Raw genomic sequence first — 23,060 nt, 5'->3', positions numbered from 1 at the left:
AAACAGGGCATGACTTTCAATTGATAATTAATTAATCAAATGAAGTGATATGAACCTGAAATTTGTTTGTTCTGAAAGTTAGGGATTTTGAGTATATCTTCACCAAAAATCTAGAAGCAAGGAATTAGAATCGAATTTACTATAGATTTTACAAAAAATAGAAATGTCTGCTATTTTCTGAATTTTTATGGGTGCAATAGCAGATTTCAAAGTTGTTATCAAATTTAATTCTAATCTAAATACAGTAACACCTAATCTAAATTAAAGACTAGGATTTCTAGAATGACCTCGTCAAGAGAGTTAGCTCTTGCCTAAATTTTCGCGATATGAAACCACGTGACAAGACAACAGGGTGCGTATCGGATGGTTCTACCACCACATCCTTCAAATCTGCACGACGTATTTCACGTGTCACAGCTTAGGAAGTATACTCCTGATGCTAGCCAGATGTTAGAACCTGAATCGGTTCAGTTTAAGGAAGATTCGACGCTTCCGGTGAATCCGGTTAGAATTGGTGACACGAGCATTAAACAGTTGCATGAAAAAGAGGTTTCATTAGTCAAAGTGGCATGGAGTCAAACCGGTGTTGAGGAGCACACCCGAGAACTTGAGTTGGAAATGGGTATAGACTACCCTCACCTATTTCCAGGCAACTGAATTTGAATTTTGTGGGCAAAATTCCTATTCAGGTGGGTAGAATGTAAAATCTGGTCAAACCGTAATTAATTAAATAATAAATAAAATAGGAACAAATATGGTTATAAAATTTAGCAATCGGAATTTGATAATTTAAATATGGTATTTGGACTCAGTGAATTTTTCTGAGTCGGAAAACATAGTTTTCTGAATAAAAATGCGCACTGAAAATTTGATCGGCAGTACCAGCTGCGATCTGTTCGGTACTGTGGCTGAGAAAATTAATTAGAAGTGAATAATTTTAAGAAATAAAAATTTATAATTTGGGAAGATAGAAATATTTAAAATACGATTTAAAACTCTAATCTTGAAGGTTTTGGCCCAAAATTGGGCCAATGGGCTAAACCAAGTGAACCGGGCCCAAGTGGGCCCAAGACCCAACATATATAAACATTAGTTATGAGCATTTCAGCTCATTTACCCTAAAGAAAGGGTGTGGGGCGCAGCTATGGAGAAGAGAGGAAGAAGAGAGAAAATCCTAACTCCATCAAACTTCAAATCACCATAACTTTTGATCCGGAACTCCGATTGACAAGCTGTTTACGGCCACGCGTCGCTCTTCTTGTCCTCTACCATTATATCTAAGTTTTGTGGTGAGTAATATACTGTCCTCTACCCAATTTTCGTTTCCCCCTTAAATTGGAGTTTGGTTATGGGTGTTGAGTAATTTTATGATTTTGGTTATTTAGGAGTTCTCTAGTATGAGTCATGGGTGATATTCATCACAAACTTCAGTGGGTTAAGGTAAGAAGCTCTCTAACCCTTGTGATTTATCATATTCATAAATCCTAGGTTGATTATAAGTGTGAAAATTGATTATGTTAGAGTATTGGGTGATTTTAGTGCACAATTGGAAGATTGATATTGCTTGTGGGGCCTTGGTGAGGCTTGGAGCTAAAGGTTGGTAGAGACTTTCAAGAAGAAGCTCAATTATTTTGGCTACAAGAGGTACGGTTTAAGTTTTATTTAAGTACCGTGTGGTGTGATGAGAATTCCTAGGCTAGATGCCCTTAGGATTAAGTTTGGATTGTGTAAATGGTTGGTACTAATATGCATAGTTGATATGTAATGTAAATTAATGATTGGGTTGAGAATTGTGTGAATTTGTATGATTGGTATGTTGAGAATTTTATGAATTGGATAATGAATATTGGTTTGTGGAATATGCATTTAAATTGAGAATTTGGGCCGGAGGCCGTGAATCTTGTGCCAGAGGCTGGAAAGAGGTAAGGAAGGTAAGTTGATGTGTGTATTGTATGATAATATAAGAGATTGGATGGATTTTAGATATTGAATGTGTGAATAATTGGTTTGATTATTGAATAATAAGGTTTGAGGAATTGAGGTGTGAAATTTGATAGTTTTGGGTGAAATTGTGTAGATGAGGTAGGTTTGGTTTGGTTTTGGTTGAGTGTAATTATGTGAATTTGGTTGGGTTGTGGTCAATTGGATGAGTGAAAATTAATTTTGCTTGTGAACATTGGAAAAATTGGTAATTTTTATTTTTGGGTAAAAACTGATTTTTGACCAATTTCGGCGGTCCGTAACTCGGTCCTTGGAGTTAGGAATTCTTCAAAATTGAATTTTTATCAAAGTTCACTCAACGATCTTTCTAACGGTTCCGAAATGGTTAAAAAGAAATTTTGTAGAAGAAGTTATGTGTATCAGAAGTTTGGGGTTTGAAAATGTAATCTTGCAGCTTTTTAACTTAGTAAAATTTTTGGTAAAACGTACTTCCACGCGCATGCATGGCCGATGTCCATGCGTCACTCACGATTTTTACTCTGTCATGTGTGCGCCTAGCCGACGCATACGCATCGCTATATTGATGCAGGTACCCAGTAGAGAATCCAGAGAGTTGTGCTGGTACTGTGCTGGTTTTGTGCGAGGAGCACAAAACGCACCCACGCGTGGCTGACGCGCACGCGTGGCTGACGCGCACGCGTCACTCTACTTTTCCACCTTCCCACGTGTGCGCATGGACGATGCTTATGCGTCACTTCCTTTTTCCGCTTTCCACGCGCGCGCGTGGGCGATGCGCATGCGTGACCCCGTTTTCAGCAAAAGTTGATTTTTGAGTTTTAAAGCAGAATTTTAGACTTCTAAGCCTCCATTTTCATCCTTTAAGTCCTAAATCTTTATAGTATCCTAGTAATGAAAAGAAGTTAGGACATGTGATAACTTGTGGATAAAATAAAGTGAGAATCAATGATGAATGATGATTAATGATGATTGTATGAGTTGCTAAGTATGATGGTGGGAGTGCTGCGTATGCCATGAGCCGAAAGGCTGTGTTGGTTAGTGATTTATGGCTAGTTGTGTATTATGTTGTGAGCCGGATGGCCGTGATAAATATTGATTTATGGTGGAGTATGTATATGCATATGATTGAATGAGATAGAGGTGTCGAGTAAGAGGCGGTGGAAATAACCACTCACTCTGGGTATATGATTAAGAAGTGTAGAGATGATGAGAATGTATGGGAAATGAATTAATGAATTAATGATTATGAAGGAATTGGAATAATAATGAAAATGAACTTGAATTTGATTGTGATATGCCTCTGGGTAAGACACAGTGGTGTCATCCACTTGCTCCGGGTAAGAGGCAAGGACACCAGGTAAGAATTGTGAATGAATTGATGTATGGAAATGAATTGTAATGATAACAAAAATGTGCTTCTGAATGTGACTTTGGGTAAGATGCAGTGGTGTTATCCAGTTGCTCCGGGTAAGAGTCAATAAACCGGGTAAGATGCAGGGTGTTATCCACTTGGTCTGGAAGAGTTCGAGGCTTCGGGTAAGATGCAAGGGCTGTGTTCTGTCGCCACTTGCTCCGGGTCGAGATCTATAACATCGCCTGGGTAAGAGGTAGTGGTGAAGTTGTCCCCTGCTCCAGGTACGCAGGTAAGATGCAAGGGTTGCGACATTGTCCCACTTGCTCCGTGTTTGGTGTTCTGTCCACGGTTAGCTACCAGGACTTGTCGGGTTTGCTTTATAACCGACAGATGAGACTCATCGGCTATAGGGTAGGCATACATCATTTGCATATGTTTGAATTGTTTGGGCTTTCCTATTTGTTTTGAATTGCTATATCATATATGCTATGTTACCTGATTATGTGCTACTTGTTCTACTTGTACCTCATTGTGTATTACTTGCCTGTATTGCTTGTGTTTGTACAACTGAGAGGTCCCTCATGCTGGTGTCGGTTGACGCTGGGGGTTGTTCTTGATGAGATGAGTTGATGATGTGATTGAATAATGATGATGATTATTAAATTAGATAATTTGGGCTCCCTAGGTAGATGCAGTGAAGTGATTTCACTTGCTCCAGGTGAGGATATGAGGTAATGATATAGAATTGCTGAAACAAAATAGCTAGGGATGGTTTCGTTTATAATTCTGATTGTGAATTGTCGAAGAGTTAGAAAGTTGGGAAGCATGAGAAACATAAATCAGATTTAGCATTCCCTTATGACAGTTGCCCATTCATGGATTAACGAGAACAAAGGATGGATATTTGGTGAAAGGAAGTTTAAGATGCTTAGTGAGTTTTTATTACAATGCATTGTATTTATTTGGCACTTTTACCGTATTGGGAACCATGGGTCGGGGGTTCTCATTCCGTATATATCTCTTGTTTTTCAAATACAGGTCCAGGTGCTCAGAAGTGAGATGTGATTCATCTGAGAGACGGCGAAGATCTTTATATTCTCTACTTTATATTTTGCTTAGAATCTCTCCACCTTTATTTTGAAAAGCTTATATTATGTATTGAACTCTTTTGAACTTGCCTATAGAGGCTCTTATGTTTCTTTTGGGAGAGATTAGGAAATACTATTGTCAACTACTTTCATATTGTATCCTAGCCGGCCTAAACTTCACGGGTCGCGACTAGTGGCTATTTATTTATGTTATATATCTATATATTGTCCTTCTCTTATTCCCCTTTATGACTTTATCCTTATATCGCTTTCGACTTCATGCTTTATCTTTTAGTTATCGATGTGTGAGTGATACGACTTTGCAATTTTATTTTTACTCTTTTCAGGCTTCTTGATTAATACTCCTTTCAATTATACTTATAATTATGTATTAAAAATCCACCTGAGAGTCATACCACCGTAATATCATTGACTTATGACTCGAGCATAAATATTTGAATATTAGGGTGTTACAGTATATGTATTACCCACAAATAAATTAGAAAATTAAATAATTTCCTAACAATCTCCCACTTGGACTATACATATATTCTTTCTTGAGATAATCACATCTTATAAACTTTATGCACGCATATTATTTCCCTTATTACTTTAACAATATGGTCCGTCTCATATATTAGATATGGAATTACCGCAGCTTTTATCACATTAGTGTCATGACTAAACCACGATGATCACCATACTAATATATTTAACGACACAGATCAAATTTGGATAAGTAATATGGAAATTACATGCCAAGTGATCTCATGCATGTATATTTTCAGCTGGTCCAACTTTAAAGCTTTATTGAGATCAAACACAAAACAAATATTACAAAATAAACATTTCACATAACATGAATTAAACCATCAACTTAATTCTGCAGAAAGATAATTCAATATCTGTCACAGGACATATAGCATAAAATAAACTCCCATGAAACCAAGGCATCATAAATATTAACACCCATTCAAGCAGTGTGCTCATGAAAGACTTTAGGGATCAATCCCTTGGTTAATGGGTCTGCTAGCATATATTTTGTTCCTATATGTTCTATGAAAATCTATTTTTCTTGAACTTTCTCCTTAATAACTAAGAACTTAATGTCTATATGCTTCGATTTTGTCAAGCTCTTATTGTTGTTGGAGTATAGTACTGTTGACTTATTGTCACAAAATATCTTTAATAGCCTTTCAACGTCATCTACTATATGAAACTCAGTGGCAAAGTTTCGCAACCATATGCCTTGAAATCAGAAGAGTACCTAATGATCTCCAAATTTTCTGATCTCCGATAAGTAAGCATGTAATCCTTTGTTCTCTTTAGATAACGCATTACGCATTTAACAGCTATACAATGATCCATGCCAGGATTGCTTAAGTATCTACCAAATACTCCCACTATGAATGATATATTGAGATGTGTGTAGACTTGACCATACATTAAACTCCCTAGTGCTGATGCATAAGGTTTATCATGCATTGCTGTCCTCTCAAGATCATTTTCGGTCATTGTTTGAGACTTGAACTTGTATCTTTTAGCTACAGGTGGGACCATTGGTCTACAACTTTTTATGCCATATTTACTTAAAATCTTTTCGATATAGTTCTTTTGTGATAATCCAAGAATACCTTGAGAGCAATCTCTTAGTATCTCGATTTCTAATACAAAAGAGGCATCACCAAGATCTTTTATTTCGAATTTGTTCGATAGAAATTTCTTAGTTTCATGCAACAAGCCTATATCGTTACTGGCAAGTATAACATCATCAACATATAAGACCAAAAAGGATGTATTTACTCCCACTGAACTTTCGGTATACACATTCATCTATAATATTTACCTCAAAACCATATGAGGTAATGACTTGATGAAACTTGTGATACCATTGACGGAAAGCTTGTTTGAGACCATAGATGGATTTCTTTAACTTTTTCTGTTGGATCTCCTTAATGGTACTTCTTGAGGTTGTTGAGCTTCCTGTATGGGTTGGGGTTGAGAAGGATTCTCATTATTTTTCTGTACTGCAGAAGTATCTTGAGCAACAATAATATTCTCATTGTTCTCTTATATCGTAATTGAATCTACAGTAGGATTCTTATTGTGCTCTTGTACTATAACTGTATCTTGAACAATAATAATTTCAAAGACCTGATCATTATTAGTTACAGAATCCTCATCAAAAGCAATATTTCAAATATTTTCTTTCCCCCAAACTCAACATCCTCAAGAAATCTCATATTTTTCGTTTCAAAAATAGACCTTGATGCAGAATTGTAAAACTTGTACCCACGTGAACGCTCAGCGTAACCAACAAAGTAGCAACTAATTGTTCTTGAGTCCAATTTTCTTTCATGCGACCTATAAGGTCACGCTTCGGCTGGACATCCCCAAATATGCAAATGCTTTATACTGGGTCTTTTTCCAGTCCAAATTTCATAAGGGGTTTTCTTGACTGCTTTGCTTGGCAGCCTATTAAAGATGTACACTGCGGTCTTTAAGGCTTCTCTCCAGAGTGATTTAGGTAAGAAAGAATGACTAATCATACTTCTCACCATGTCCTTAAGAGTTTGGTTCCTTCTCTCTGCAACACCATTCATGCTAGGTTTGCCTGGCATGGTGTATTACGGAACAATACTGCTCTTCTCTAGAAAAGGTGCAAAAGGCCTGGGATGTTGCTCACCTGAACCATCATATCTACCGTCATATTCACCACCATTTGACAACTTTAATTTTCTTCTCAAGTTGAAGTTCAACTTCAGCTTTGAAAGACTTGAAAACATCCAAGGCTTGGAACTTTTCATGAATTAAATATAGATACCCGTAACGAGAGTAATCATCTATGAACGTAATAAAATACTGTTGTCCATTCTAAGAGACATTAGAGAATGGGCCACATATATCGGTATGTATCAGATCTAAGACATCTTTAGCTCTTTCCACACCTAATTTCCTTTCGTTTGTCCTTTTTCCCTTTATGCACTCAATGCAGACTTCAAAGTCCGCCAAATTTAGGGGTCTAAAAATTCCATCTAACATGAGACTCTAAATTCTCTATTTAGAGATGTGACCTAGGCGCTTGTGCTATAATGATGCCGAATTCTCATTTAGTTTTCATTTTGTACCTGTTTGCAGTATTTTATTATTATAGGAATTCAAATCAAGCCTATATAGATTATCCATCAACCAACTAGAGCAAATATTATTCGAATTATAAAATAGACTGATTTTATTATTTCTGAACGAACAAAAATAACCTAATTTATCCAAATGAAAAATAGAAACTAAATTCCATCTAAATGGCGGTACATAAAATGTCTCAAATAAATCCAAGTAAAATCCACCAGTGAAACATAATCTAAAGGTTCCTATAGCTTCGACTGCAACTATATTGCCATCTGCCACATAGATGTATCTTTCGGCATCACTTGGTGGTCGGCTCCACAGGCAACCCTGCATATTAACATTTACATGAGTAGTAGCACCAGAATCTACCCACCAAGTATTAATAGGTGCATAACTTAAACTAGCCTCAGAACAAACGAAAGTAAGAATCATACCCTTCTTTACACGCCAAGTGGCATATTTGGTACAATCCTTCTTCATGTGTTCCACCTTCTTACAGAAGAAACAGGTTGAAGCTTGATCTTGTTTCTTAGCCTTTTTCTGCTTAGAAGGTGTATCCGCAGTAGTATCACGCTTTCTTTTATACTGAGAAAATAAAACTATGTGAGCACTTTCAGTCTTATCTTGCTGCAACCTCTCTTCTTCTTGCACACAGTGAAATATAAGCTCATTTAGGGACCAAGTGTCTTTCAGAGTATTATAACTCACTTTGAATTCCCAAAAGTGTGCAGGAAGGGAGATCAAAATAAAATGCACGAGTAAATCTTCAGACAACTCTAACTTTAGTGCTTTCAATTTAGAAGTAAGATGAGACATTTTCATAATGTACTCTCTTATGTTCCCTTTATCTTTATATCTCATGGAGATAAGTTTGCTTAAAAGGCTACTTGCATATGTCTTTTCATTCTTAGCAAAGAATTTTTCAACATCTTTTTGGAATTGTTTGGCTTCTTTATCCTCAGTAATTGAGCCCCAAAACACCTCAAGAATTGAGCGTTTCATGATCATAATGCTCATTCGATTGGATTTCTCCCACTTCTCTATTTTAATCTTATTGAGATTTTTTGGAGTGGAAGTAGGTTTCTCCTCTCGAAGAGCTATATCCAAATCCATACAACCGAGGACAATCTCCACAATATCCTTCCAAACTTTAAAGTTTGAACTATTCAGCATAGAAATACTACTAATTTGGACAGAAACATTAGTAGCTGAAGCCATAGTTTCTGAATTAGAACAAAAAGAACATGCAGTAAATATTAGTTAAATAATGGGGAAAAAATCCATATTGAGATATCTAGAACAACATTAATTGTCAATCTTTGGATAGAAAAATTAACTGTAAGTGATACTCTCATTATAGTAATCAAATATTGTCAAAATTCATGTCACGCATTAAGCTTTTCTTTGGACCGACTGAATGCGCACATAGAAACTTAAATTTCGCAACCTATTTATTACCGCATATATTTTCTATTAATTTGCCAAACAATAACCTTCCTTTGGGCCGATTATTGACCGCATAATTAATAGAAAATAAACAAAAGTGTGTAATACTTATTATTTGGCCAAGCAATAAACTTTCTTTTGGTTGATTACTGTTCGCATAAATAATGAACATTATTTTCTATTACTCAAATATTAATATGTACACATAACTTGGCCAAATTTAAATCTTCTTTTGGATAGATTAATATTCGAATAAGTGACATATATATAATAATCCTTATATCCTAAAAGGGTAATCAATTAATTTTATACCAAATTAATAACATACACACAATTAAAACGAGACAATTATAATTCAGTAATATTCTGTTGATTTAACAAAAGGTGAAAACTATATATAAATCATCAATTTATGAGCATCATTTTATATAAAAAAAATTAACTAAAACATGCTTAGCTTACATTATAAGCACGCAACAATATATATATATATCCAACCGATTAATAATATATGGATGTAAATGGCCATGTCAGTAAAAGCACTACAACCCAAATGACATCCATGACGTCAAAAGGAGAATTATATATTATAGGAAAGTTTTCTAAAGATCCAGACCACTTTTCTGGAACTCTAATGATCTGGTTGTAGTGTCCATTGGATTTAAAAATTAAATAAACATAGGGTACTGATTGAGACTGATTTATGTAATGTGATTCCTCAAATATTTAGCGCACCATATGAGTTGACCTGATGCTGCGGTTGTCCCCCGTTAGGGGGTTTATAGGGGAGTATGGGTTGTTCATGTCCTTTTATGGAGCTGTGCTGGAAAAGTAAGCCAGCTAACTAGAGGAACGGCTAGCTGAGAAGTCATTAGGCCAGGATGTGAGTTGTTTGTAGTATGGGCCAGGTTGTTGTTATTGGATCATGTTAGCTGTTAGGAGGCCTTTCTTTAACAGCTGGTCTTATTACTTTATGAACCAATATGGATACTCTACAGTGTCAATTGTAATCTACTGCGATGGTTGAGTGGCGACAGCCATGGAAACAAACAGGTTTGTGGGGCGTGTTAATTGTGACAAGACAATGAATTGGGGATTGGGTTGGGTGGGCTAGGGTTTTGGTTCGGGTAGGATTCTTTTGCCTTATTGCAAGACCAAAAAAACAAAATAGGTGAGTCTAGAAGGTTTCAGGCATCGATAAAAAATAAAAAAAACCCTAACCCCAATTGAAGATAATCAGAATTAGGATCATCGACTCCATCTTTTCTATCATGCGTTCTGGTTTGCCTCGTAAGTCCTTGGGCCTATCTTCTCCGATTCAGATGTGGGAATTTGTGTATTATTGAATTGAAACTCGGTGTGTTTCGTTGTGATTTATTGTTTGATTGATTTTGAAATTAGGTTAACAATGGCTAAGAGATACGCATTCCGACGGATGTGAAACACCTTCGGATGAAATCTTGATTGTTGATGACGGCGATTACCATTCGGGTGTGCACTGAGGCGGGACTAGTATAGGTGGCATACACTCACACTGAAAAAAATGTAAGATAAACCACCAATATTTGGACATTCTGATATTTTAATTTTGGTTATGAAAGAGGTTATTGATTTGTCCAATTCATATTATTAATTTATTTTATATAATTATTTTTATTATAGACTGTTCTTGGACTGTATGGAATGACTGATGCAGATGCATAACCAATATTGTTCTGCTCGTGCAAAGACAATTCAGTTCGTATGTATGAATTGGTGATGTGAGTGACCATGAAGTTTGTGTTTCTTTCAGTTTTAATTTTTTTTTAATCAGTTGATAATTGCCTTACAATTAGTTGATAGTTACTTAACAAGTGGGTTAGTGCTGGTAAATAATGTCATACATATTTGATTGGTGCTGATAGTTACTTAATAAGTTGATAATTACCTTTATTTTATCTCCTATTAAAACTTTCTGGCTTTTCCGTTATCTTTTATTCCCCCAATTGGAGATCATATTTCTTACTTGAATGCTAATATTTAATAGTATATGAAATGACGGTAGTAAATTGTGAATTTTGATCGATTAAAATGTTGAATGTATACCAAGTATGTATAGAAAAGTTCCAAAATTTGTGTGGAACTTTGTGAATTATATATATGTGTTCCTGTTTTGGCATGATGATAATTTTAAATGCTTCTAAATGTCTTCATGAAACCTAGTCAAAGAATTTGTGTACTTAAAGAGAACTAAATGATACTTCATATTATAATTTTATGTCAATTGAATTTTGGAAAGTATCATTGAATTTATGAACATTTCATAAAGAGCATGCAAATTTTCTGGGCTTTTCTTATTGACCAAATGGTCTCTTGTTAGGTGCTTTCTATTTTAGCATAACTAAGACAAATATATTTTGAAATTACCCTGCAAGAAATTTCAAATTTAAGGGAACTTTTATTTGAAGGTTAATGAAGTATTGGAGGGTCTGTCATGAAAAGAATTAAGACCTTAAAGTTAATGAAGATGTTGGCTTATTTAAGCATTGCGCGTATTTTACTTCTTTCTTATGAATCTTATCTAACTTTTTTTTATTGACTTTGTTTCTCCGAAATAAGTGATGCATTGTTTGTGTTCCTTGGCTTTGGATCTTTGTTAGTTTGTTCGTTTGACTAAATTCGGATTACATTTGAGTCTACCAAAGTAGTTGGAGTAATATTTCTTCTCAATTTTTTTTATTTTTATTTTTGTCATCTTGCTAGTTTAGAATTTAGGTATTAGTTACCAATTAAAAGTTGTTGAATATAGATTTGAGAATTAACTTGTTTTCCTTGACAGGTATATTTTCCTCTAATAATGGTGCTTGTTCTATGGCAACATCAATTGTTAATCTTGATGATGAATAGGTATGGTTAGTAGTGACATTTGGTTTAATACTTCCATTGAAAGATTTTTCTCAAAATAAACGAAGACATATTTTGATATTTACGGATATATTTCCTCCAATGTGGTGGTTGTTTGATGATTTTGTTGGTATTTTTTTATATTCTGTAGTTGTTGCGTTTTAGAGATTTTTCAGTGGTATTCTTTTGATAGTTTGAGAATAATTAAATATTATATACATTACCTATTGTCATTAGATTTATAAAGAATAAAATCCTAGTTGTCATGAACCTATATAGTTTAAATAGACTTTAGTATTAATATCATTTTTAAAAAAATTTATGGTTTGAAAATTAGATTTCTAAAAACTGGTTTTAAAAATGTATTTTTGATAAAAAAAAGTCTGGAATTCAAAATTGGAGTAGCATTAAAGAGCAAGTTAAAATAGAGTAGCATCTCCAAAACTCGTGATGCAGTTCGTTCTTCCCTCCTCCTCCTCCTCATCGTGAATCGGTTCGTAATATTTCTAATTGTTGTTGTGTATGAAATTGTTATCAAGTTTAATAATTTTTTTCATACGAAATTTTGTTTAATAGTATGTTGACAAAAGACAGAATAGTCACTCAGAATCCATTTCAATTTGATTCATTCCTGTTGAAAATATAATGTTAAAACGATGTCAAGAGAATACAAAATACTAACAGGCTTCTCATTTTTCTTTGTCTATTGTTAATAATTAATTGAGTACGTGTTGCCGAATACAATAGGTGGCATCAATTTTCGTAAAAGAAATATCGAAAGGGACTTTGAAAACTTGAATATCGTCAGGCATACCAGCTGGGGATGTAATAAAAGTAAAATAGAGCAAGAAAGAAGATGTTAGTGGTTGTTTGAATGAAGGTCATTACGAAGTTGTTGAGATATTGGTGTTAAAGCATGGTTATTTCGTTGTTTTTATGTGTATCGGTGAATCTAAATTTAAATTCGTGATGATCCATTCGAGTGATTTGGAGATTGATTATTCGAGTTTGAGAAGTTTCCATGACGATCACGATTGTGTGGGAAATAAGTTTCCTATTCATATGGGGTCATCATTATAGAAATTTCTCAAACTTGAATAATCAATCTCCAAAGCACTCAAACGAATCTCCATGAATTTAAATTTAGATTCACCATTATACTTAAATGCCACAAAATACTCATGCTTTAATCCTAATAACTCCACAACTCTGTACCAACCTTTGTTCAACCAAACACTATCATCTTCTTTCTTGCTCCATTTTAATTTTATTTCATCCCCGAGTGGTACCTCCAACGATATTGGATTCCATACTTGTTTCCAATATTTCTCTTAACAAAATACATGCTACCTCATCACGTTGGCAACACGTCGTCATTTAAATATTAACAACTACATTGTTAAATTTATATCAACAATGTTACTTAGTATTGCTGTTGATTAAAATAGAATAGGAATGCATCAAATTTAAAATGATTTGAGTGATGATCTAGCCTTTGTGTCAACGAGTTACTACATAGAAATTCAAAAGGGAAACAATTTATGAAATAAATGACTTTATTTCCCACTTCTTGAGGAGGAGGAAGACGAGGGGGAATAACCAGAAGCTGCGTGCGCACATTTGGTTAATGGATCAGATGTGGAAGAATAGCAAGGTTTACAAGACTCGTTAAAAGTCGGTGGTACGTGTTAAAGTCAATTAAGCGGTACGTGAAGGTGCTATTGGTGACGCGATTGTGGAGCAGGTAAACAGGAACGGCGATACGGCCATTTCTTCCTGAGCTTGAAGTACGACATAATGAGAATCCAGGTGGTGGCGTGGAGGTCTACCAGAACTATTCCTTAAAGATGGCTACAGTTTCGAAGGATTTGAGGAACAACCATGTTTCTGTCAGGGTTCATGAAAAATTTACACAATTTCAAGTGAACCAATTTCACATGGGGACGAGAAAATCTTCGAAAGATGACAAGAAAATTTTGGTTGGAAAGGTACATGTATCTTCAAGATATCTTGTTTTAGCTATCCTACTTTAGCAATTTCTAAGAATCACATGCTGTATATGTGTGTTTGGTTTTTGACTTTGATGGGCTAATGAAGTTGCATTTATTCAGTATATTCTAATTGTTGAAAAGTAACTGATCGGATTTTAGAGTACTGTCTATTCCGTTAGATTATTTAACTTGTTGTTTCACGAGTGTGCATGTTTCTTAATTTCCCTCTTTTGTTTTCGTGTTAGTTAGATGTTGTGAGTTTTACTTTCTAACATTCTTTCTCAACTCTCCATTCTTGTTTCATGGTTGAATTATTATCTTACCTTCTCCCTTCTTTTCAGTGTTCTGCCGGTGGCAAGAAAGGCAACTGTGATAACACACTGCTCAAGAAGATACATTTTAATTGCTAGTATCCAAACTCAGAACACAAATACAAAGACAAACTGTCAGGTTCAAATGATTATCACACTGACAAGATGGTATGGGCTTTCCTGACTCCCGTCTTGGTTCATTCAAGACATTGAACTGAAAGAGCCACCCATAAGTTGAACATTAACTCTTAGCCTCCCCCGAAATTGAGAGCAACTGAGAATGGAGACATATGTCAAAGAGCAAGGGATTCAAAGACATCAACACCTACAAAAAAGGGACATGGTGTTTAGCTTTTGTAGAGATGTCATTACTACCGAATGTTTACCTTCTTTTGTAAAGTAAGAAACTTTCATGCATGATACGTACATTCAGTAGAGGAAACTAACTTGAGCTGTTGGCTGTTCATTTGGGGAAATCCACTAATCAAATGATGTCGAAATCATTACATGCACCATTGGTATTTGTAGAATCACTCAACTAGCAGTTATCGTAAATTGTTGTTTCTCTTACCTGCAGGCCCCTGCTGAAGACTTAGAAACAACGTTTAGTGATGCTGAATCGATTCGCCAGAGGGAGTATGATTCAAAAATTGTTCACGTCCTACACACGAAGAATTGGCAGTAGAAATCCAGAGGTTAGAATTGGATGCATATCGCTGTACAGTAGAGGCGTCACATGCATCGAGACCCCTAAGTTGGGAACAAAAATCTTTCATGACTCCAACAGAGGCGTCGAAACAAGAAGCTTTGATGACAACAACAGAGACGTTACGTGCATGCATGGGAACCCCGAACTTGGGAACAAGAAGCATTCATCAGTAACCTGCGTCTTTATTTCCATCTATCAAATGATGAACTTTGGCTGGAGCTAACACATTACATTCTTCTAAACGCAGTCTTCCTTCTAATGAATCAAACTTCGTTGTCCAACTATATACTTTTCATTTAGTGAGTTTCACAACAGTTTGTTCTAAGCCGCATTCAACTGTAACAAGCAAGATGAAGTATTTCATACATTTATGTTTTATTACTTACGGGGGTAGCTTAACGCAAATGTATATCGTAAGCTGTTGAATAAGTCATTCTTGTCAATCCTTTTTTGAATAAGTAATTATTCATTTAAATGTTATTTTTGGCAACATTATCCAAACAAAATTCATTAGATTACAATCAAATTTGATACAAGATGGGTAAATCATAAATTACGGTTGTATTAATACCCTTTTAAGTGAAACAAATTCAACTAATTAAAATTCGTCGGTATTCCAACTTGATTAGCGTCCATACTAACACGCACTATAACTAGGGCAAAGATACAATAATTTGTAGTTTTTGCTTGCATGGCAGGAGGTTAGAAATTCTTTTAGATTTTATTTTCCATTGTAGTTTCCTATGAATGCATTAGCAATCTAGAAATGCCCCTCTACTAACCACAATTGGTAATGAAGCGTGATTTTATATGGTACTTGATCTAAGTTATCTGAGATAGATGGCATTATGACTTGTTCACGACAAAGAAGCGAAGTTACGTCACTAGTGACAAGTCCTCATAAATTATATTTCGATTTGACAAATTATCTTGCTCAATGATAGAAGGAATTTATCGTGTTGGTCTAGAATTTCTCAATAAAATCTCATTGCAAGTATAGTTCTACACCAACAAACAATCCTCCCAATCAAAAATTTGGTTGTCACAAGTACAAACCCAAATAAAAGTAAACCGAAGTATTCAAACCTCGGGTCGTCTCACAAGGAATGGGCAAACATGTGCATCAACATTGGTTAGAATTCCGGGGTTGGGAGTCATGATCAAGAAATTAAACTACTAGACTTAACAAGCAAGAAACTAAATCAAGTAACTAAAGCAAGGTATGAGCAATTTTAAACTAACAAGAGAACATCCAATATAATTCTACTCTAAAACTAAGCAAGTAACTATAACTAGAATTAATGCAATTGAAATTTTTGGTTTCCAAATATGGATAATAAAAGGAACTCTTGGCTAGGCATAGGAATTGGGGTCACCATCCTCGTCTAATAACCATATCTTGACAATTATGAGGAACCAAACTCACTAAGTCTACCTCCAAGAGCTTTAAGTATGTAATTTCTACTCCTAAGCTTGAGGTACATTAAGTGGCTTGATCAATCTCAACTCATAAGTCCCAATCTAACTACCAATTGACTTAGTAGTGGATTAGTGTCAATGGGTATCAACTTGACCACTAAGGGTTCTCAAATCACCAAATCAATTAGACCCAATGACTCAAGTTTATCCAATTCCCTTAGCCTAGGCCAAGAGTAAAGAAAACTACTCCATAATCAAAGAAAACATTTCGTCAAACACATGGCATGCATTAATAAAAGACATAATCAAATTGCAAATAAATTAGAAATTAAAAGTACCCACTAACAATTATCAATGGAAAACCACTCAACCAACACTATTAATCATGGATAACATCAATGTATCATTATAAATTCAACATCCATAAAGTTCATAAGATGAATAGAAAATGGAAAATAACAAGAAAACATAAATCTAACACAAGACCTCAACAAAATTATACTAGAGAATTCAAATTAAGTAATCAAAATTAGAAATTAACAAAACCCAATTCAGAATCTAACAATGGAAGATCAAATCAAACTAGATCTAGAGAAGAATAAGAGTTTCTCTCTCTAGAAGAACAAAAACCGAAAAAAAGCCAAAATTATGTCTAAGTATGTAATGAATGATCCCCCCTTTCCCTAGAGTTCTTGGGTCTTTTCCATGCAGAATCCAGCTGAAATTAGGCCTGTTGAGCCTCAGAAATTGCCAACCACAATTTCATTAATGAGGTCACGTGCTGCTCGTCACGCGTACGCGTCGCCTGAATTTTGCGAATCACGTGTACGCGTGAAGCGTGCGTACGCGTCGATGAGAAATTCGCCAATCCACCCGGATGAGTCACTTTTCACGCGCCATGCCTAGCTCCTTGCACCCACGCGTGCGTGTCGCAGCCGATTTTCCAAAGCCCAATTCTTCATGTTCCTTCCACTTGTGCATGCTTCCTTTCTCTTTTCTAAGTCATTCTTGCCCTACAAACTCTGAAATTACTCAATAAACATATCACGGTATTGAATGGTAATAGAAGAGGATCAAAATATGGCATTTTTAAGGCAAAAGAAGCACGTTTTCCATCATGAAGCAAAATTAGGAAGAGAAAACAAAACCATGCAATTTCTATGAATAAGTGTGGAAAATATTGACAAAACTCCCCAAATTCTACACAATATAAACCACAAAATTGGGTTTATCAAACCTCCCCACACTTAAACCAAGCATGTCCTCATGCTAAAAATAAAAAGACCAAAGACCATGGGAGAAAAGGGTTCATGAAGTGCAAATTACCTAAATGAATGCATGCAACTAATGTAAATGTACCTATCTACTTGGTCAAGGGTAAATCTATCCTCCAAGAACACATATGAGCATATAGGGCTAAGGTGACATGTAGTCCATGAATCCTACCAATCCGAACATCAAAATGAAGTGCATATAACTTGCGAGACGAACGCTTGTGAAAGCCGGGAACAAGGAGTTGAGCATTGAACCCTCACCGGAAGTGTATCCGCTCTATTCGCTCAAGTGTATAGGGTTCGTCACTCAACCCTCCCCTAATCATACTTTCCAAGATTTGTCTTTCATCTAATAATCAACAATTACTCAATGCATGCATACAAGTATCATGAGGTCTTGTTCATTGGTTGTAATGGGGTTAGGGTAAAGTTAGGGATGTATATGGTCAAGTGAGCTTGAAATTTGAATCCTTGATTAACCTAAGATCTCACCAAACACATAAAGCAACCTATATAATTCTAATACAATACCTAGCTACCCATGATTCCCACTTTTTCACATACTCATGCATTCCCTTTAATTCACATTCCATATGCATTGTTATTATTACTTTACTTTGGGGCATTTTTGTCCCCTTTTTATTGCTTTCATTTTCCATATTTTTGTTTTTTTTTTATTTTCTATTTCTTTTTTTTACATTCCTTTTCCTTCATTCCCTTATTTTTGTTTCTTTTTGCTTCATGTACACAAGTGCCAATGCATACGGTTCAATCATTCAATGCATGAGTATGTTCCTAATTCCCAAAATTTTCAATTATAAATACAAGGACATACCTTTACATCTACCCAAGTTCCCAAGTACACCCTCCTATTTGAATGATACATACTCTCACTCGCCTAGGCTAATCAAGGATCCAAATCCAGGGACGTTCATTGTTTTTCACTTAGGGGTGTTGATGTGCTCAATTTAAGAACAAAAAGGGTTTATCATGGGCTCAAAATTGGTTAACAATGGTAGATAAAAAGGTTAAGGCTATTTGGGAAAAGTGACTATTGAAATGATGGCCTCAATCACGTAGATGCATCCATACACAAAATAATGGATATATACAATCAGACAAAGCAAGGATTGCAATCATAGAAAGAGAATAATGCATACAAGAATGGGAATAAGTGGTTAGAAGATATAACCACACAATAAAGCTCAAAACTCACATGCTTGTGTTGTTAGCTCAAAAATCATGTTCCAAAATACATTATTCAAGCAAGTTTATTGTAAAAAATTTTTCAAAATTGGTAGGGTGCCCTGAAAACACAGTTTCTTGGAAAAGATGTCATCTCCCTAACCAAGTAGTCATACAAGAAAAACTAACTAAACATGCAGGGTGTCCTAATTAACAAAACAAAAGAGAATTAAAGTCCATAGATGTTGAAAAGAGGAGATTATTACCCACGGAGATGGGTCGAACGACTAATAAACCCATATTTTATGATATATATTATGCTCAATTCAAGAGATTTATTCAATCCTTCACTCACTTATTCATGTAAATTGTATGGTTTTACTTTCCCTTCCGTATTATGTGATATATGTGAAATACATGTTTCCTATGCTTTAAAATTATTTATTTTAATTACCCTTTTATTACCATTCGATGCCGTGATTTGTGTGTTAAGTAGTTTCAGATATTCTAAAGGCAGGAATGACTTAAAGGATGGAAAGAAAACATGTAAAAATGGAAGAAAAGCACAAAATGGAGTTTTTGAAGAAACTGGCAGCGACGCGAACGCATGGACGACGCGGCCGCATGCCCAGTGCAAAAAGACAGCGACGCGAACGCGTGACTGACGCGGACGCACGCCTTAAGCAGAACACAGATGACGCGGACGCATGACCGAGGCGAACGCGTGACAAGGAAAACTCCAGATGACGCGACTGCGTGACCCACGTGGACGCGTGACAGACGTCACGCACCAGAAATTACAGAAAATGCTCCCAGCGATTTCTGAAGCCCTTTTTGGCCCAGATCCAAGTCCAGAAGGCACATATTAGAGGTTATGAAGTGGAGGAATGCATCCATATTGAGAGAGATCTCCAATTATTCACTTTTCATAGTTTTAGATGTAGTTTTTAGAGAGAGAGGTTCTCTCCTCTCTCTTAGGTTTTAGGATTAGGATTTCTTATTATTTCAATCTACCATTCCAACTCCTTATCAGGTTCAATATTCCGTTACTTTATATTTTCCTTTTACTTTTAGATATTTTAATGCTTTCCTTTAATTACTTTTGTTGCCAAATTGGCTTATGAACCATTCATGTTTAAGATTTGATTTTCTATTTAATATGATTTGAGGTATTCCAGAATTATGATTGCTTTCCTTTATTTACATTAACAATTTACATTTTCTTCCTTTTGGCTTGGTTGATTAATTGGTAACTCTTGAGTTGTCAAACTCATCATGATTGATAATTGTTATTTTTACCAATTGAATTAAACTCCAATAACTCTAGTCTTTTCTTAGGAATCGACTAGGACCTGAGAATCAAACTAATTGGTCCACTTGATCTTCCTTTGCTTTAGTAAAGGCTAACTAAGTGGGATTAAAATTCAATTCTCATCACCATTGATAAGGATAACTAGGATAGGACTTCCAAAAAATTCTCATACCTTGCCAAAGGTTTATTTTACAGTTATTTATTTATTTTATTTGTTATTTAAATTACTTGTTCCTTACTTTCAAAACCCCAATTTACAAAACTCATAACCAATAATAAGAACATACTTTCCTGCAGTTCCTTGAGAAGACGGCCCGAGGTTTAAATACTTCGGTTATCAATTTATTTAGGGGTTTGTTACTTGTGACAACCAAAATGTTTGTAAGAAAGGTTGATTGCTTGGTTTAGAAACTATACTTGCAACGAGAATTTATTCTGAATTCTAAACCGTCAATCTTCCGCTCTTTAAAATGGCACCGTTGCCGGGGAACTGCAATCATCTGCCTTATTATTGGTTATTGTAAATATTTTTCTTTTACTTGTTTATTTGTTTTTGTTTTCTCCTTTTATTTCCATTAGCTACTATGAACTCTCACCCCTCTCGCTTTGAGTTTGTTTCTAATATTGTTGAAAGGAGTGAAAGCTATAACAGGAATATGCATCAAGGTCTAAGCAATCAAAGATGGATGGAGCCATGAGGATTTGATCAACCCTTTAGGCAACAACATCCTCCAAGATATCATGGACAAAGACCATTATACAATGCAAACCAAGCTAATAGATATGGTGGACAACCTTGTAACTACCAACAAGCCCCACCCTGTGCCTATAGACCATCCTCTCAACATAACTTTGGACCACCACACTCACAAGCTCTTTTTCACCATTCACCACCATACGATCCTTATTTACCCAAATTCCAATCCAATTACTCCCAAACACCACCACTTTCTTATGTACCATGTCCAAATCTATCACCTCGAGAATCGCAGTCTCGCCTCAAGGAAATAGTAGATCAACTCCATACAACCCTTCATCAGCTGGAGCAAGAAATACATTAATTATCTTCCAGACGTTTAGACCCTCAAAGAACTCCAATAGCTTTATGTGGAGAATCTAATGATGAACGTAGCATGAAGGAGACACTAGAAACCCCAGAGGGTAGTAATGAGCATAACTTTGTTCTGGAACAATTGGAGGAAGCTCAAATTATCCAAGAAGAAGAAGTACCGATTGAAGATTTAGGAGATGCTGAACCTCCATGGGAATCTAGAGTTGTGAAGAATTCCGTCAAGGACGTTACAATTGATGCTAAGGAGGATAGTGCACGATCCCCAAAGCAGGTATTTTATGAAGAACTAGACGGAATAATCCAAGACGCAAGTTTCCTTGATGATGGTAGCCTCAAGTCAAGTTCTCCTAGTAATGAACTTGCATCCGCAAGTGAATTCTCCGAGACTGAAGAACTTTATCCAAGTGAATACGAAGATGATGCGGAGGTAGATTTCTCTCAACCTCTAGCTTATGACTTAAGTGATGAGGAAGACATAGAAGACTTTGATTAGGACACAGATGCATTTGAAGAATTTTGCAAAGAAGTGGAAAAATTCACAGAAGATCACAAGGGAGTAGAACTTACAGAACCACTGGAAACACCTAGCCCAAGGCCATTACCACCCAATACAAGCTTCAAGTGGGTATAATCCTTAACCTTTAAATTTATTTTTCCACTTGAATATGGTGTGCTTGAAACAGATGGCCAGCTTAGAGCTCTCTGCGGCTTTAAGAGTAAGAGGGAAATGGCTCGTACTCAGAGTTGGTGCACAAGGTTCAATAAGGTTCCACGCTTCAACTCGAAGTGCACGGATTGGCATCATGTTCAATCGAATGGATCTCGGAAAATGTTTGGTCTTCTTGGTGAGAATCTAATTTCTAAACCGCCCGGATGGAAAAATATAGATCAAGACAAAGGCGGATTTAAAAGCAAAGTTTGGGATCTTGGAATCTATTCTGAATTCGTCACCCTGGGAGCCTGAGAATCTGTTTGAAGCTGCTCCGAAGCTTTACATGCCTAGTTTGGGACCCCGGAGGCTGTTGGCATTCCAAACATTGGTGGAGATTTCTTTACATGCCTATTTTTATATTGTTTTATTTTCATTGAACCTGGATAGTATTCGTAAACAATTGCATTAGCATTGCATACTGCATAATTGCATACCTGCATATAAAAAAAAGGGAGGCGTGCGACGCGATCGCATCGCTAAAGCGTTCGCGTCAGTTGTGAAAAACACCCCCACGCGTACGCGTCATTCACGCGGCCGCGTGATCTGGAAATCGGCGTAAAAATCTAACGCACAGAAATTTGGGCTGGAATCGTGCGGCTGTTGTGCGTTTAGCACAAAACGACCCACGCGTTTGCGTCCATCACGCGAACACGTCACTTACACAAAACCCATCCCATGCGAAAGCGTGAGCGACGCGTTTGTGTCGCGTGGATTGCACAACACCCCAAAGGAGACAGAGAGTTGCGCTGAAACGATGCTGGAATTGTGCGTCTAGCACAATTTCCAGCGACGCGGTCGCATGCCTCACGCGACCGCGTCATTCATCCTTCTACCCATTCCACACAATCGCGTCACTCACGCGATCGCGTCAACTCTTTTTCACCCTAGCCACGCGACCGCGTGCCCCACGCGTTCGCGTGGATTCAAATTCATTAACCCCCAGTCACGCGAAACCCTACCCCATCGCGCCCCCATTCCTAAGAAAAGATTGGGATTATTGAAGTTCAAGCCAATTGGCAAGATAACAATTATGCTATTGAGTTGGATAACTCCTGAGTTACTAATTCCTTAACCAAGACCAAAAGAGAAAAAGTAAATTTGCTGGAATAGAAATACCTTCAGATGGGAAGTAACAGTAACATAAATAAAAGAAAGAAATCTTGAATCTGAAATACCTCGAATTATAATAAATAGAACATTCAAATCTTAATCATGA

The 23,060-nt window shown here is 36.1% G+C and overlaps 1 long non-coding RNA gene across 1 annotated transcript; it reads left to right on the top strand.

Moving 5' to 3' along the window:
* LOC110265494 lies at nt 10,048-12,051 on the top strand. Its single transcript, XR_002351639.1, has 4 exons — nt 10,048-10,266; nt 10,378-10,521; nt 10,639-10,736; nt 11,795-12,051. It is a non-coding gene; the product is annotated as an uncharacterized LOC110265494 (long non-coding RNA).

The sequence above is a fragment of the Arachis ipaensis genome, chromosome B08 (genome assembly GCF_000816755.2).
Source record: "Arachis ipaensis cultivar K30076 chromosome B08, Araip1.1, whole genome shotgun sequence".
NCBI classification, from domain to species: Eukaryota; Viridiplantae; Streptophyta; class Magnoliopsida; order Fabales; family Fabaceae; genus Arachis; species Arachis ipaensis.
The sequence above is the reverse complement of the archived record's forward strand: the minus strand, read 5'-3'. Positions and strand labels throughout refer to the sequence as shown.